Below are 17,871 nucleotides of genomic sequence, written 5' to 3'. Positions count from 1 at the left end.
ATGTCTATACTATATTGTCATCTATTAAGTGTGCAATAGCATTATGTCTAAAAAAGGTATATGCCTTAATTTTAAAATTGGTTATTGCTAAAAATGCTAAAAATCATCTAAGCCTTCAGGGAGCCATAATCTTTTTGCTGGTGCAGGGTCTTTTGTCAATGTTGGTGGCTGCTGACTGATCAGGGCGGTGGCTCCTGGAGGTTGCGGTGGCTGTGGCAATTTCTTAAAATGAGACAACAATGAAATTTGCCACACCAATGGACTCTTCTTTTTAACTTCTCCTAACTTCAAACTTATCTTCTGCAGCTTCCTCATCTTTCTCAGCCTTCACAGAATTGAAGAGAGTTAGAGCCTTGCTCTGGAAAAACAAAAGATTTCTCTAGCAGGTGATGCTGTTCGATAGCATTTTACCCACAGTAGAACTCCTTTCAAAATTGGAGTCAAGCCTCTTAAATCCTGCCACTGCTTTATCAACTAAGTTTATGTAATGGTCTAAATCCTGTGTTCTCATCTCTACAGCATTCATGGTATCTTCACCAGAAGCAGATTCCATCTCAAGAAACCACTTTCTTTGCTCATCTTTAAAAAGCAACTCCTTATCTGTTCAAAGTTTTCTCATGAAATTGCAGCAATTCAATCACACCTTCGGGTTCCACTTCTAATTCTAGCTCTCTTGCTATTTCCACTACATCTGCAGTGACTTCCTTCACTGAAGTCTTGAACCCCTCAAAGTCATCCATGAGGGTTGGAATTAATTTCTTCCAAACTGCTGTTAATGTTGTATTTTGACCTCCTCCCATGAATTACAAATGTTCTTAATGGCATCTAGAACAGTGAATCCTTTCCAGAAGGTTTTTAATTTGCTATGCCCTCATCTAACCAAGGAATCATTGTCTATGGAAACTATAGCTTTATGAAATGTATTTCTTAAATATTAAGAGTTGAAAGTTGAAATTACTCCTTGATCCATGAGCTGCAGAATGAATGTTGTGTTAGCAGGCAAACACTACATTCATCCCCTTGTACATCTCCGTCAGGGTTATTGGGTGACTAGGTGCATTGTCATTGAGCAGTCATATTTTGAAAAGAATCTTTTGTTCTGAACAATGGGTCTCAACAGTGGGCTTAATACATTTAGTAAACCATGCTATGCTGTAAACGGATGTGCTGTCACCTAGGCTTTGTTGTTCCATTTATAGAGCACAGGCAGAGTAGATTTAGCATCATTCTTAACAGCCCTAGGATTATTGAAATGGTAAGTCAGCATTGGCTTCAACTTCAAGTCACCAGGTGCATTAGTCCCTAACAAGAGGGGCAGGCTGTTCTTTGACGCTTTGAAACCAGGCATTGACTGCCTCTCTTCTAGGATGAAAGTCCTAGATGGCGTCTTCTTCCCCAGGAGCCTGTTTTGTCTAAATTGAAAATCCATTATTTAGTGCAGCCACCTTCATCAATGCTGTTATAGCTGGATCTTCTGGATAACTTGCTGCAGCTTCTCCATCAGCACTTGCTGCTTCACCTTGCATTTCTATGTTATGGAAATGACTGTGCTCCTTAAGCCTCATGAACCAACCTCTCCTAACTTCAAACTTATCTTCTGCAGCTTCCTCATCTTTCTCAGCCTTCACAGAATTGAAGAGAGTTAGAGCCTTGCTCTGGATTAGTTTTGGCTTAAGGGAATGTTGTGGCTGGTTTGATCTTCTATCCACACCACTCAGACCTTCTCCGTATCAGCAAAAGGCTGTCCTGCTTTCTTATCATTCATGTGCTCACTGGAGTAGCACTTTTAATTTTCTTCAAGAACTTTTCCTTTGCATTCACAACTTGGCTAACTCTCTGGTACAAGAGCCCACCTTAGCTTTTGACATGCCTTCCTCACCAAGCTGCACCATTCCCAGCCTCCGCTTTAAGGTGACAGACTTGCAACACTTCCTTTCCTTTGAACACTTAGAGGCCATTGTAAGTTATTAACTGGCCTAATTTCAATATTGTTGTGTCTCAGGGAATAGGGAGGCCTGAGGAGAGGGAGAAAGATGTGGGAAAGGCCAAGTGATGGAGCACAGAACCCATGCAACATTTATCAATGAAGTTCACTGTCTTATATGGGCGTGGCTTATGGTGCCCCGAAACGATCACAATAGTGACATCAAAGATCACCAGTCTCAGATCACCATAGCAGATATAATAATAATGAAAAACTTTGAAATATTGCAAAAATTACTAACATGTGACACAGGAATGAAGTGAGCATATGCTGTTGGAAAAATGGCGCTGAGAGACTTGCTTGACACAGAGTTGGCCACAAACCTTCAATTTGTAAGACATGCAATATCTGCGAAGCATAATAAAGTGAACTGCAATAAAATGAGGTATGCCTGTATATACAAATATTCCAAAATCTGAAAAAATCCAAAGTTCAAAACATATCAAGTCCCAGGCATGTCAGATAAGGGATATTCAATCTGTGCGTGTGTGTATGAATTTTGAGAGTGTTGTTTATTTTTATTTTGTAAAGAAAAGGTCTTGCTCTGTCACCCAGACTGGAGATCAGTAAGACGATCGTAGTTCACTGCTGCCTTGAACTCCGACTCAAGGAATCCTCCCTCCTACCTCAGCCTCCCAAGTAGGTAGGACTCCCAAGTAGGTGGCGTACACCACCATGCCTGGCTAATTTATTTTATTTTTTCTAAAGACTAGGACTGTCTGTGTTGCCAAGGTTGATCTTGAACTTCTGGCTTCAAGTGATCCTCCCTTCTCAGCATCCCAAGTGTGTGTGGTTTTTTAAAATCCCCTTTTGCAGGTGAGGCAACTGAGGAAAGGCTGAGGACCCACAGTCATGAGTAAGCAGGTAGGAGGTGGGGGGCTGCCTACCTCAGGGACACATAGACAGTCCTGCCCCAGCTCCTTAGATGAGTGTGGCCTGAGCCCAGGGAGGGAAAGGAAGGCTGAGCAGAAGGGGGTAAAAGGAGGGAGGTTTCAGGGGCAGACTTCGGAGCACTGAAGTACAGGAGGAGGGAGAGGAAGGAATCTAGAACAATTTCTAAGTGTCTGGCGTGGACAACTGAGAGATCATGGCATTCCTGGAGGTGGGCGGGGGAAGGAAGAAGCGCAGGTGAAAGAAAACAAGCCCAGGCATTGCTGTGGTACACGGCACCCCAGACCAGGAGCGTGGTCCCATGAGCGGGTACCAGGAAAGGCCCCGAGGGTGCCGTGTGTTTTAAAATGGGCCTTGCAGCCAGGTGCAGTGGCTCACACCTGTAATCCCAGCACTTTGGGAGGCCGAGGCATGTGGATCACCTGAGGTCAGGAGTTCGAGACCAGCCTGGCCAACATGGTGAAACCCTGTCTCTACTGAAATACAAAATGTAGCCGGGCTTGGTGGTGTGCACCTGTAATGCCAGCTATTCGGGGGGGCGGGAGGGGGGCTGTGGCAGGGTTCTGAGGCAGGAGAATCGCTTGAACTCAGGAGGCAGAGGTTGCAGTGAGCCGAGATTGCACCACTGTACTCCAGCCTAGGCAACAGAGCCAGACTCGATCTCAAAAAAAAAAAAAAAAAAAAACCAAAACGAAACAAAGGGCCTTGGATTAGGTTCAAAGGTCTTTCAGCAGGTGAGGTTACAATGGAGAGTGTTCTGTAGAGAAGAAACAGGTAGGGAAACATGAGATTGTGTGTAGGGAGTAGTGACCGTATATTTTGGTCAAGGCACTCCATCTGTGGTTGGAAAGGTGTTTCAGGTGGCAGCATAGAAATCCTGGGCTGGGCTTCCTGATGGAAGGCTGTCAGGGTGGATCTAGGTTGATTTAGAATGGGGAGATATTGGAAGTGGGGAGACCAGTTTGCAGGGTTTTGCAATGATGCAGGGAAGTGGTAAGGCACCCTTGGATTGGGTGAGGATGCCAGTATTGGAAAGAGGAGGGTGTAAAGGGACCAGGCACATAGAGTCAACAGGCTTTGATAACTAGAAGTAGGGCTAAGTGTGTAGGGAGCTAGTCCAAGGCCATCCTGAAATTGTTGAGCTTGGGGTGAAAGAAATAAATTCATTTTGGGGAATACTGTGGTAAGACGACCATTGCCTATCCAGGCAGTGCAGCCCAGAAGGCTGACAGTGTGTCTGGAGAAAGTCAGTGCTAGATTTGGGATCGTCCTCCCAAGGTTACAACTGAAGTCTTGAACAGCAGATGATGCTGTGGAGAAAAGAGTGAAGAGACAGGAAGGCAGCAGAGGACACAACCTCGCCAAACAGCCCATTTATGGGGCAGGAGAAGAAGGAGGCGTCAAAGGTGACTGAGGCGATGTAGGAGGAGAATGAGGGCAGTGCTGAGATTCAGAAGTCTGGAGAGGGATTACAAAGAGGAGGTGGCATAAATCAAAAATCACCTCAAAACCCAGGACCCGGCAGGGCGTGGTGGCTCACGCCTGTAATCCCAGCACTTTGGGAGGCTGAGGTGGGTGGATTGTCTGAGGTCAGGAGTTCAAGACCAGGCTGGCCAACATGGTGAAACCCTGTCTCTACTAAAAATACAAAAATTAGCTGGGTGTGGTGGCACGTTCCTGTAATTCCAGTTACTCGGGAGGCTGAGGCAGGAGAATTGCTTGAACCTGGGAGGCGGAGGTTGCAGTGAGCTGAGATCGCATCACTGCACTCCAGCCCGGGTGACAGAGTGAAACTCCAACTCAAAAAGACAAAACAAAACAGCCGGGCGCAGTGGCTCATACCCGTAATCCCAGCACTTTGGGAGGCCGAGGCAGGCAGATCACCTGAAGTTAGGAGTTGGAAACCAGCCTGACCAACATGGAGAAACCCTGTTTCTACTAAAAATACAAAATTAACTGGGCGTGGTGGTACATGCCTGTAATCCCAACTGCTCAGGAGGCTGAGGCAGGAAAATCACTTGAACCTGGGAGGCGGAGGTTGCAGTGAGCCAAGGTCATGCCATTTCACACTCCAGCCTGGGCAAAAAGAGTGAAACTCCGTCTCAAAAAAATAAAAGCAACAACAACAGCCACCAAAACCTATAACTATTTAGCAAGCTACTGCTGCTTTAGTATTTTGGCCAAGAGTAGATACAACCCTTTCCTTCTTTTTCCCCTCTTACTGTTAGATGCTGGGACTTTCAAAGACTTTTCTAGGTATTGCCAACAGAGAGCAAAAGAGAATAGAGTAAGTAAACATCAGATCTGCAGGGTATACGGTTCTTACACCAGCACAGCCATGGTGCTCTACCGGGCTCGTGGGCTTCCCTCCAAAGAGGAGCAGAGCTCCTCACACCCCAGTCCGAAGTTGGTAAGGCCCCTTGGAGTTCTTGGCTGGGCTCCCTGCTTCAGTGGGTGGTTTCACTCACTGGCCTCTTTCTGCTCCCCCCACATAGGGGCCCCTGCTCTGACAACTGGCATTTGCATCTGAGCAAGATGGCAGCCTGTCCAGGCCTGACCTCCCTCTTCCTTTGCCCAGCATGAGTGACCCCTTGTCCTGGTCAGGGACACCAGGAATCCTGTCACTCTTCCCCGGAGACAGTGACTATAAGCAGGGCCAAGAGCACAGTGATAGGCTAAAGAGCTACCAGCACCGCAGTGTGTAAAGAACAGGGTCATGGGGTGCCGCTGGGCAGGTGGGAAAGGAGGCAGCGCTCTCTCTCGGAACCAGGTGTAGCAAACACTGCCGTGGTGGAGGAGGCTGGGACTGAGATGAGCCTCTAGGAAAGGATGAGAAGGATGCTGGTGGCTTTTGGCAGAGCTCACTCATTGTGGGACAGGTCGGACCAGACAAACTGCAGATGGCTACAGCGTTGAGTGTGGAGGCTGTGGTGTGGACAGCCCCGCTGGAGAGATCTGGCCAATTCCTCCCTTCTCCTGCATCCATGCAACCTGGCCGCTCTAGTTCCTGTTCAGGTCTCACTGGTCCGGGTGGTTCAACCACACAGAAGCAGAGGTCCCATCATTCCCCGCAGGCTCACTGCCCTCTGTGGGGCGGGGTCGTCCCTTTACCTTTCTGAGAGTCAGCTCTTGAGGCTGCACCCTCTAACTTAGGTTTGGGGCGTATCCTGGCAATTTAAAGAATCACCCAGTGTTGCAATCATAGAATTGTGGCATTTTAGGGCTGAAACGGATTTCATATATACAATGTCATAGAACTTCAGAATTTAAATAACATGTGGTATTGATCCTATCCAGTGTTGTCCTGGAACTGGTTCATACTGGCTCCCCAGAGTCACCCTAAGAAGGTGGAATGTACCCTCTAACTAGAGTTTCCATCTCTTCCATCTATCCTTTCCTTGCCTTGCCTGTCTTATACTTTAATTTTTTTTTTCTTTTGGTGACAGTCTTGCTCTGTTGTCCAGGCTGGAGTGCTATGGCTCAATCAGGGCTCCAGTGATCCTCCCACCTCAGCCTCCCGAGTAGCTGAGACTACAGGCTTGAGCCACCACACCTGGCTAGCTTTCAAGTTTTTTGTAGAGGTGGGGTCTTACTATGGTGCCCAGGCTGGCCCTCAAACTCCTGGCCTTAAGTGATTCTCCTGCCTTGGCCTCCCAAAGTGCTGGGATTCCAGGCGTGAGCCACCATGCCTGTGCTCTGGTTTGTAAGTGTCCATGCTTTCTTGACTTTTATCCTCCTGTAAAAGTCCTAACCAGAACTTTGAGCTCAGCTGTGCAAGTACAGAAAATCACACTGTGGGGAAAAAATGCAAACCTCAAAGTTAATTTGCTTTTGTGTTGGAGTCACATTTATCACAAAGACAATAGAGCAAGTCCAAGAAACCATCCTAAATGACATGTTGCCAGTCTAGTTTGTTTCTTCTTACTTGTGGTCACGCTGTTGACCCCAGCCTACAGGGCATGCCATTTTCCCCTCAAGGGCAATGAAGCCTCTTATTGTTGAGGATATTACAAATACACGATTGTGTCTGCATCTCCCTGTTGCATTCCATGTAAGTATAATAAGAACATTGCCCCATATTCAACTTAAACTATGACAGGGAATTCCAGGAGGGGTTTAATAGTAGTCAGTCTCTTTCCCCTGAGAACCTATTTTCAGAGGAATTATTTATCCCTCATTCCCTATTGATAGTGCAACAACGTCCTCCTGCTTCTGTTTTTTGACAGGATTCTAGGCTGGGGTGACAGGACTATGCTTTCGGTATCCACTCATTGAAATAAAATGCAAAAGGCCAGGCACGGTGGCTCACGTCTAGGACTTTGGGAGGCCGAGGCAGGTGGATCACTTGAGGTCAGGAGTTCAAGACTAGCCTGGCCAACATGGTGAAACCCCGTCTTTACAAAAAATACAAAAATTAGCCGGGTATGGTGGCGAGTGCCTGTAATCCCAGCTACTCAGGAGGCTGAGGCAGGAGAATCGCTTGAACCCACGAGGTAGAAGTTGCAGTGAGCTGAGATTGTGCCACTGCACTCCAGCCTGGGCAACAGAGTGAGACTGTGTCTCAAAAAAAAAAAAAAAAAAAAAAATAGAACACAAAAGATTTGGATTCTAAATTCTGCTGCTAATTAATAGCGTGACCCTGGGTAAGTCATTTCCTGTCTCTAGGCCGAGGTTTTCTCATCTAGAAGTGAAGGATTTGCACAAGGTCAATGACGGGCTAGTACATTTTTTTTAACAATCAGCTCTTAGTGGAGTGGGAGGAGAGAGAAGCCTGATTTGTAGTGTCTGTCAGTTTCTGTGGTGTAAATAATCCCACTAAAGGCCCATTTCAAACTACCAATTTGAAGTAAACTGGCTTGAAAATATCCTGAAAATTAAGCCATTGGCTCTGGTGAGCCAGTTATTTAAATTCTGAAGTTCTGTGACATTGTATATGTAAAATCCGTTTCAGCCCTAAAATGCCACAGTTCTATGATTGCAACACTGGGTGATTCTTTAAATTGCCAGGATACACCCCAGACCTAATTAACAGCACTCGCTTGCTGCATCAGTGCACCGGCATCCTGATGAAAGCTGGCTCTGGTCCAGATCCGGAGCCAGACGCCGTGGAAGCAGAAGCTGCTCTGACGCTGTCCTGGCTGTGAGTTGGGGAACCCAGGCCTTGAAACTCAGTCAGTCAAGAGCTGCTCCTGCCTTCCCTTCTTTTGGTCAGATGGGATGATTCATCCCTGTGTTATTTCAGCCACTGTTTCCCAGGGTGCCTGGAAGCAGGGAAGGCCTGAGAGCTTGAAGCAGACAGGAAAACAGGGAGGAGGAGGAGAAAGGGATCCGCCTTGGGTAGGGCCCCTGCTGAGTCGTGAGCAGGTGTGAGTCATTCCTCTCTGCTTCAGCAGCCACACCTTTTGTCAAGTTCTGAATGCCAGGTGGAGAATCTGCCTAGACCAAGCGCCCTTGATCAAGTCAAAACAGGTTTCCTGAAAGATCATTCCCATTAAAATTAATGGAATCAGAATAGGCTGATCTTTTCTGTAATGCAACGTGTTTCTTTTCAACGTGTGTCCTAAATGCTTACAGAGACCCCAAAAAGTATAGAAGAGGGAGAAAAGAGGAAGAAATGTGCTTTCGCATCCCCAGGACTTGGGACTAGAGAGAGAAGGTGGTTTTATATTATCCATTCCTGCCCTCCCAACCAACAACCTTACCAGCTTGCCAAAGAACTGACCAGTGAGGGCAGTGAGGAGTGTAATGAGCATAAATTCTCATGTGCTGCCATATTATGATCAAGATCTTTCCATTGAGTGTGTGTGTTGCTACTGAATTAAGAAGAAAAGGTCTAGAAGGGAAAGACTTGGCATATAACTAATTTCAAAGTCTTAGGGACACACTTCACAACCATAAGGATGGCTACTATTGAAAACAGAAACAGCTCCTCTCTCCGGTCCGTGTCATCAAGGTGACAAAGAAAAGAAGGAACAATAGTCACGCCGCGGCCACATACAGCCTATTCGCTGTAACTGTGCCCTGTGCCTGATGTGCACCCAGCGATAAACCCATTAGGAAATTCATCTTTTGAAACGTAGTGGAGACCGCAGCCGTCAGGGACGTTTCTGAAGCGAGCGTCTTCGATGTCTATGTGGTTCCCAAGCTGTATGTGAAGCTACTGTATAATACTGTATGGGTTGTGCAATTCGCAGCAAAGTAGTCAGAAATCAATCTCATGAAGCCCGCAAGGACCGAACACCCCCACCCCATTTAGACCTGTGGGTGCTGCCCCGCAACCACCAGCAAAGTCCATGTAAAGAGCTGAGTCCTTAAAGACTGAAGACGAACTGTTATCTGGAAAAAAATTAAAGGGAAATTGTACTAAAAAAAGAAAACAGAAACAAACAGAACATAACCATGGTGGGTGAGGGTGTGGAGAATTGGAACCCTTGTGCATTGTTGGTGGAATGTAAAATGGTGCAGCCAGTGTGGAAAACAGTAGGGCATCCTTCAAAAAAACTGCAGACAATTACCATATAATCCAGCAATCTCACCACTGGGTATATCTCCAGGAGAATTGAAAACAGAGTCTTGGCTGGGCACAATGGCTCACGCTTGTAACTCCAGCACTTTGGGAGGCCGAGGCGGGCAGATCACTTGAGGTCAGGGGTTCAAGACCAGCCTGGCTAACATGGTGAAACCCCGTCTCTACTAAAAATACAAAAATGAGCCAGGCGGCTGGGTGAAGTGGCTCATGCCTGTAATCCCAGCACTTTGGGAGGCCGAGGTGAGTGAATCACTTGAGGTCAGGAGTTTGAGACTAGCCTGGCCAACATGTGAAACCCTATCTCTACTAAAAATACAAAATTAGCTGGATGTGGTGGTGCATGCCTGTAATCCCAGTTACTAGGGAGGCTGAGGCAGAAGAATCGCTAGAACCCAGGAAATGGAGGTTGCGGTGAGCCCAGGTCATGCCATTGCACTCCAGCCTGGGCAACAAGAGTGAAACTCTGTCTCAAAAATAAATTAGCCAGACATGGTGGCACGTGCCTGTAATCCCAGCACTTTGGGAGGCTGAGGCTGAGGCTGAGGCAGGCAGATCACCTGAGGTCAAGAGTTCAAGACCAGCCTGGCTAAATGGTGAAACCCGGTCTTTACTAAAAATACAAAAATTAGCCAGGCGTGGTGGCAGGCACTTGTAATCCCAGCTACTCAGGAGGCTGAGGCAGGAGAATCACTTGAACCCAGGAGGGGGAGTTTGCAGTGAGCTGAGATCGTGCCACTGTACTCCAGCCTGGGCGACAGAGCAAGACTCTGTCTTATAACAAAGAAAAGAAAAGAAAAGAGGATCTTGAAGGTATATTTGTACACCAGTGTTCATGGCAATATTATTCGTGGTAACCAAAAGGTGGAAGTAACCGAGTAACCATTGATGATGGATGAACGGATAAACACAATGTGGCCTATCCATACAATGGAATATTATTCAGCCTTAAATAGGCAGGAAATTCTGGCACCTGGGACAACAAGGAGGAACCTCGAGGACATCACACTTAGTAAAAATAAGCCAGACACAGAAAAATAAATACTGGATAGTTCCATTTATTTGAGATGCCTAGAGGAGTCAGACTCATAGAGCGAGAGGGCATGGGAGTTATTGTTTAATGGGTACAGAGCTTCAGTTTGGAAAGATGAAAATGTTCTGGAGATGTGTGGTGGTGACGGTGCACAACAGTGTGAATGTGCTTAATGTCAGTGAACTGTACACTTAAAAACAGTTCAGATATCTGTAACGTGTATTTTACCACAATTAGGAAAAGATTCTACACATACACATAAGGATGACAATAACCAAAAACATTGGAGACAAACTCCCTGGAAAAAAAATTCTCTTTTTTTTTTTTTTGAGACAAGGTCTCACTGTGTCACCCAGGCTGTTGTGCAATGGCACGATCAGGGCTCACTGTGGCCTCAACCTCCTGGGCTCAAGGGATCCTCCCACCTCAGCCTCCCAAGTCGCTAGGAGTACAGGCACATGCCACTGCACCCAGCTAATTTTTTAAATTTTTTTTATAGAGACAGTTTCATTATGTTGCCCAGGCTGGTCTCGAACTCGTGGCCTCAAGCAGTTCTCCTGCCTCAGCCTCCGAAAGTGCTGGAATTACAGGCGTGATCCACCGCGCTGGGCCTTGAATCTCTATTTTGTGTCTTTATAAGAAATACGAGCTCGGGCACGCTTGTGTGGTTATAGATGTGGTTACAGATGTGGTGGCTCACATCTATAATCCCAGCACTTTGGAAGGCCAAGGCAGGTGGATTGCTTGAGGCCGGGAGTTCAAGACCAGCCTGGCCAACATGGTGAAACCCCCTCTTTATTAAAAATACAAAAATTAGTTGGGCGCGGTGGTACATGCCTATGATCCCAGCTACTTGGGAGGCTGAGATACAAGAATTGTTTGAACCTGGGAGGCAGAGGTTGCAGTGAGCCAAGATCGTGCTATTGCACTCCAGCCTGGGCAATAAAGCAAGACTCTGTCTCAAAAAAAAAAAAAAAAAAAAAAAAAGGAAAAAAAGGAAAGAAAGAAAAGAGAAAGAAAAAGAAAAAAACAGAAATATAAAGAGAAAGAAAAAGAAAAAGAAAAAAACAGAAATATAAGTTCAGACAAGTAACTTGATCAATATGAGTGTGTTTGGTTATCTGTAAAATGGAGATGATAATGCCATGTACTTTTTAAACCTGCTGTAAGGTTACAGCGAGGCAGTCAAGTAAAGCCCTTGGTACCATTCTGGCACATAGTATGTGTTCAATAAGTGTTAGTGGCTGGGCGTGGTGGCTTACACCTGTAATCCCAGTACTTTGGGAGGCTGAGGAGGGAGGATCGCTTGAGCCCAGGAGTTCAAAACCAGCCTGGGCAATATAGCAAGATCTCATCTCTTAAAACCAAAAAGGTGTTAGCCATTGCTGTTATTGAATCATCGGACATCATGGTTGAAAGTCAATTAGAAGCTGTCCATGGGCAATCTTATCTAATTTATCGTTTTAAACTGGATCCAAAAAATGCAAACAATTTTCTGCCACGTATTCACATCCGTCAATACATGCATTATTGAGACCTACATATAAGTGGAGTGAAAACAAGCTACCCTCTCTAGTCAGCACTCTTAACCCGTCTTCGGTGCTTATTCTGTATATCAGAGTCCTGCCTTTGTCCTTAGGCAAACTGCGCTTAGACTACAGGTGTCTTATGTTTATCCACACCATCAAAGAAGAGACATTTGTTTTCTATGAGGAACTACCAGAATAATGTCTGTGGTGCTATGGTGTCCACATAAACTTAAGAGGAAGGCCCGCAGGAGCACGCCAGCTCTGTAGATGAGGCCGTGGTGATGGTAGAGCATGCCTGCATCCCCCAGAGTCCCACCCTGGGATACATGGATCCTTGAAAGCCATCTCCGTGCTCCTAGCTGCAGCAGCCAGCATGTCACCTTCAGGATATTTCCTGGAGAGTTCATCCAATGAGGGCTCAAAAGGCAAGGACAGGGAGAAAAACAGAGAAACAATACTAGGAACACCTAATACATGGCCTTGAAATCTTTGAGACAATAGTTAAGGATGCAATATGGCAAAATGTGAACGTGTGGGGTTGCAATGCCACTGAATATTTCCAAAACAGTGGTTCTCAACCTGGGGTGATTTGCCCCTCCCTCTCTACTCCCCAGGGGACATGAGGCAAGACATTTTTGGTTGTCACACTGAAATGAGGTGCTGCTGTGTCTACTGGGTAGAGGCCAGGGATCCTGCAGAAAATCCTACAGTTCATAGGACAGCCCTCCATAACAAAGAATTATCCCATCCAAAATGTCAGTAGCACTCAGGTAGAGAAGTTCTGCTCTAGAACAACCAGAAGAGATGAAAGGAAATTATTTCCTCCTCAGTGAGGGAAGGATGAAAGAAAAGAGCTATTACTATGGATGGTTACAGACGAGGCCTAAAGAAAAAGACTGCCCTGCCGGACGTGGTGGTTCACACCTATAATCCCAGCACTTTGGGAGGCCAAGGTGCATGGATCACCTGAGGTCAGGAGTTCAAGACCAGCCTGGCCAACATGGTGAAAAGCTGTCTCTACTAAAAATACAAAAATCAATCGAGTGTGGTGGCGCATGCCCGTAATCTCAGCTACTTGGGAGGCCGAGGCAGGAGAATCACTCGGGAGGCAGAGGTTGCAGTGAGCCGAGATTGCACCACTGCATTCCAGCCTGGGCAACAGAGCGAGGCTCCATCTCAAAAAAAAAAAAAAAAAAAGCAATAATTTAAAAAATGCCCTTTGCCTTTTTAAATTTCTTTCTTTTCTCTTTCTTTCTTTCTTTCTTCCTTTCTTTCTTTCTTTCTTTCTTTCTTTCTTTCTTTCTTTCTTTCTTTCTTTCTTTCTTTCTTTCTTTCTTTCTTTCTTTCTCTTCCTTTCTTCCTTTCTTCCTTTCTTCCTTTCTTCCTTTCTTCCTTTCTTCCTTTCTTCCTTTCTTCCTTTCTTCCTTTCTTCCTTTCTTCTTCTTTCTTTCTTTCTTTCTTTCTTTCTTTCTTTCTTAGATATAGGGTCTTGCTATTTTGCCCAGGGCTGGCATTGAACTCCTGGGCCCAAGGAATCCTCCCACCTCAGCCTCTCAAAGTGCTGGGATTACAGGTGTGAGCCACCACGCCCAGCCCAAGAGTGCCATTTGCATACTATTGGACATTTCTTAACTTTCTTACCTTTATATTCACACCCATACATCCACTACTGAGCAAAGGATACATTTATTTATCATCTTTTTGCAACAGAGATATCAACATTTAAAACCGGATCTGGCGAGGAGGGGAAAATTCCTTTATAAAAATAAGACTTCTTCATTCAGACCTTCATCTGTATTAGTCAGATTGTTTCCTATCTAGCTTAACATTCAGTAGGAATGTGTCCAAACATGAAATCATTGTAAACTTCACAGTGGGTTATACCTGTGGGAACGGTTTTACGGACCACAGATTAAAGTGGGGAAAAGGTTTAGAAAACTGTACTCAATGGTCTGTTGAGAACTAAGAGAGAAGCAGCAGCTCCCCCAGGTCCTGGAATCCTAATCTGCATCTCTGTGTTCCTGGAGCACCGTCGCCCATAGAACAAGTGGCCCAATAGTGACCAGCATGTTCTATGACTGCCTGCGTTTGGATCCCATCTTCAGGAAGACAAGCTGTGTGGCCTTAGGCCAGTTACTGAACTTCTTTGTGCTGCTGTTTTTTCATCCAAAAAATAGAGATAACAATAGAATGTACCTCATAGCCATTTCGGGTCGATCAAGTGAAAAAATACAGGTAAAACACTTAGCAACTGTCAGGGCATTGCAAGCCCTCTAGAAGTCTTAGCTGTTACAGTTTGGATGAGAAAGTGAAACATAGTATACTGATCAAAGTTAAAGAACTGGGTCTGTTTGCTTTTAAATATAATCAACTTTTGTATCTCTGTGGCTTAAAATAATCTGTAGGTTGTTTTAAAACTAGACAAAATAGAATTAATTTTCTTTTCCTCTACTCTGGGACTGACAAGCTAAAATTATACCGGTACCAAAGAATGTTTATAAAATAAGAAAACAGCGTTAGTGGAGACAGAGCCCAAGAAACGTAATTTAGATAATTTACTGGAAAAGGAAGCTTAAGAACGGGTTTTGTGTTTGTGCAAATCCTAGGTGCTCAATAAATGTCTACTGAGAAATAAAACTGAGTGACATTTTTATGGAAGATGAGAAGTAATACAATCTCAAGGAAAAGTTGCGTGGGGAAAAAAAAAGGAAATCGCTATAGAGGCGACACACTGGGCTCACAAAATATTGTAGGAGATGTGGGGAGTTCCCATGAAGACACTCACGGTGGTTCTCTTCCCTGGCAGCTCACTGGGGCACCTTTAAGAATCCTGTTGTTGGCCAGGGTGTGGTGGCTCACACCTGTAATCTCAGTAGTTTGGGAGACTGAGGTGGGCGGATCGCTTGAGCCCAGAAGTTCAAGACCAGCCTGGGCGACAAAAAATATAAAAATTAGCTGGGCATGGTGGTGTGTATCTGTAGTCCCAGCTACTTGGGAGGATGAGGTAGGAGGATAGCCTGAGCCTGGGGAGACCGAGGCTGCAGTGCCACTGCACGCCAGCCTGGGCAACAGAGCGAGACCCTGTCTCAACAAAAGAAGAATCCTATTGCTTGGGGGGGATTGATTAAATCAGGATGGGCAGAAGAGGGCTGGAGCTCAAGCATCTGTATTTTTAGAGTTTTTTATATGATTCCAATGCACAGCCAAGGTTGAGAGCCAAGGCTCTAGTCTAGACCAATGGTTCTTAACCCTGAATGCCAAAGGAATTGCCTGGGATTTTATTAAGATTCAGATTCCAGTTCCGTCGGTGTGTATAAGCGAAGCGGGGAGCCGAAGGGAGCAGGAGGCCAAGATATCTGTTTCCTAAGTAACTCCAAGAAGATATTAATTTTGCAGTTCTGTGGATTCCATTTGCAGCTGCAAGGCTCATATGCTTTGAAAATGGCTCTATATAAACAAATGTATGATATCATTACAAAGTGCTACTACTGTTCTTTCAGAGGAAACTCATTTGTTCCACAAATTTATAGGAGCCTACGTGCTTTTGGAGGGATACAAAGATTGATAAATAGATGACTTCCCTCAAGTTATTTACAATTCAATTTATAATAGATGACATTTAAGTTAAGCAGAAGATAAAACTTCCTGATTGTAAGGCTTTCTGATGGTGGTGAGATGGGATGGGTGTTTGAGGACACTGAAGGGGTGTTGATGGGTATTGAGGTTGAGGATATTAAGGGAAAATCTTGCTTCAGGAAAGTAATGAAGGAAGAATATCTGTGTCACGCAACAGAGGAAAAGTGGAAAATTCAGGAAAGAGGTGGAAGAAGTTCATAGCAAAAAGAGATTGAGCATCAGGGTTTGGGTTTGTTTTTTTTGAAACAGGGTCTCACCCTGTTGCCCAGGCTGAGTGTAGTGCTGCAATCATAGCTCACTGCATCCTTGACCTCCCAGGCTCAAGCAATCCTCCCATCTCAGTCTCCTGAGTAGCGGGGACTACAGGCATTCACCATCACACCTGGCTAATTTTTTTATTTTTTGTAGAGACAGGGTTTGGCTAATGCCGCCCAGGCTAGTCTTCAACTCCTGGATGCAAGCAATCCTTCCACCTCGGCCTCCCAAAATGCTGGGATCACAGGCGTGAGCCACTGCACCAGACCATGAAAGTTTGAAAGAAGTAGTCTTATAGATAGTTATGAAGAGTTGGAAGTTTCTGAGGAAAGAAAGCCTTGTTGCTGAAGGTAAGAGGACATTGATGCTGGATTTGAGGTTTTCTCTGGGAGCTCCTACTGGTCTATGATACTCACTGGGCTTCTCACGTAAGCCAAGCACATAAGTTCAGCTAAATTTTCTCTAAAAGATTCATCCATATGCCATTTGCATCTGACTTCCAAACCAAATAGATTTATAAACATTGAGAGCAGCTTTAGTCAAGTATTGGAACCTGGTGGTTTATACCATGAATCTTTCTGAATAGTTTCTCCTCGTGTCTTCTCCATGTATTTAACATTATCAATCAACAGCAGTCTGACATCAAGAGTGTTCAAATCCATTCATTTGCATCAGGCTGGGCACCAAGTGGATAGACAGAGGTTGCTGGGACTTCATCTTTATTGGTCACCTGGCTGATACCAACTTTGCTGAGGCTGGCAAGCTCCACACCAGGCTTGCAAAATCTCCACCTGCTGACGAAAGCACTAATGGATGGATCTGCTGAGCTTTCAAGCTGTCGGACAAACCTGCTCCTCCTTGTCTAAGTGCCAGCAGATTTAGAAATGCCTCTGACAGTCATTCCCCAAACTTGAGCACCTTAAATTTTTTTTAACCCACCTTCTGTACACACACACATACACACACACACACACACATACACACACACACAATTTTTAAAGGGTAGTGTTTTTTTTTCTTATCAAAAGTAATATCTGTAGGCAAAACATTCAGAAAACAGAAAAGTATAAAGGAAAACATAAAAATCACCATAATCTCTCTATCCAAAGATAAACATGAGCTCTGTTCATATTTTGGTAAATTTCTTCCCGGTCATGTTTATTACAAATGTGGAATTATGCAGCAGAGACAGCTTTGCTATTCTTTGTCAGTTAACATTCTTGTTAAATAAGTTAAAAGGGGGAATCATTTCTCCTTTCCTACTCTGCTCATATCCGTGAAGGCAAATAGCTCTTCCATAGTGTCAATTCCTACTGGTGGATCATGGCCTTCGTTATATACTGGAAACAGCATTTGGTAAGAGAATTATCTGGTGTTCCAGCTGCCTTGTGCTGAGACTGCTGTTGGATTCAGTAAAGAATGGTTCTGTCCGAGGTAGGGATTAGTTAAGGTAGGTAGAATTTGCTGATTCTCACTCTCACAATATTCTTGGGGATCAGGTGTTGTGCCAAACTCCTATTAATCTCAATAGGGAAGGTACCAGGTTCAAGAGGTCAAAGAAGAGACAAAGAGCCGGCAAATGAGACACGGGGTTTTATTAGGGGGTTACATACAGGGGAGAGAGTCCGGCGGTGGCAGGCTGGACAACATAACCACATAGCCCAGTGGCAGTGGGTTGGGCAGGAAAACTGCAGCTGCCTGCAAACAGCATGAAGTTTTTATAGCATTTCCACTTAACACCCTCCCTGTGACGACCTCCACCTGGCAACCTTCATTTAACCCAAAACTCAGGGCCTCCATGTATAGCCTGTGTTCCATGGAACGTGCCAGGGGTTCAGATGTTTATCATAGATAAGGAACGAACTTCCAGGTTAGCTACTTGGGTTCCCTAGATTGGAACACACATTTAGATGCATCTGCCATCCAGGGTCATTCTCACAGTATGCTTAAATCATTGCTACCAGGTGTGTTTACCCTACATAAGACTATCCCAGGTTTAGGATAGCAGCCTCAACTA

This window comes from Rhinopithecus roxellana, chromosome 4, assembly GCF_007565055.1.
Source record: "Rhinopithecus roxellana isolate Shanxi Qingling chromosome 4, ASM756505v1, whole genome shotgun sequence".
NCBI lineage: Eukaryota > Metazoa > Chordata > Mammalia > Primates > Cercopithecidae > Rhinopithecus > Rhinopithecus roxellana.
The sequence above is the reverse complement of the archived record's forward strand: the minus strand, read 5'-3'. Positions refer to the sequence as shown.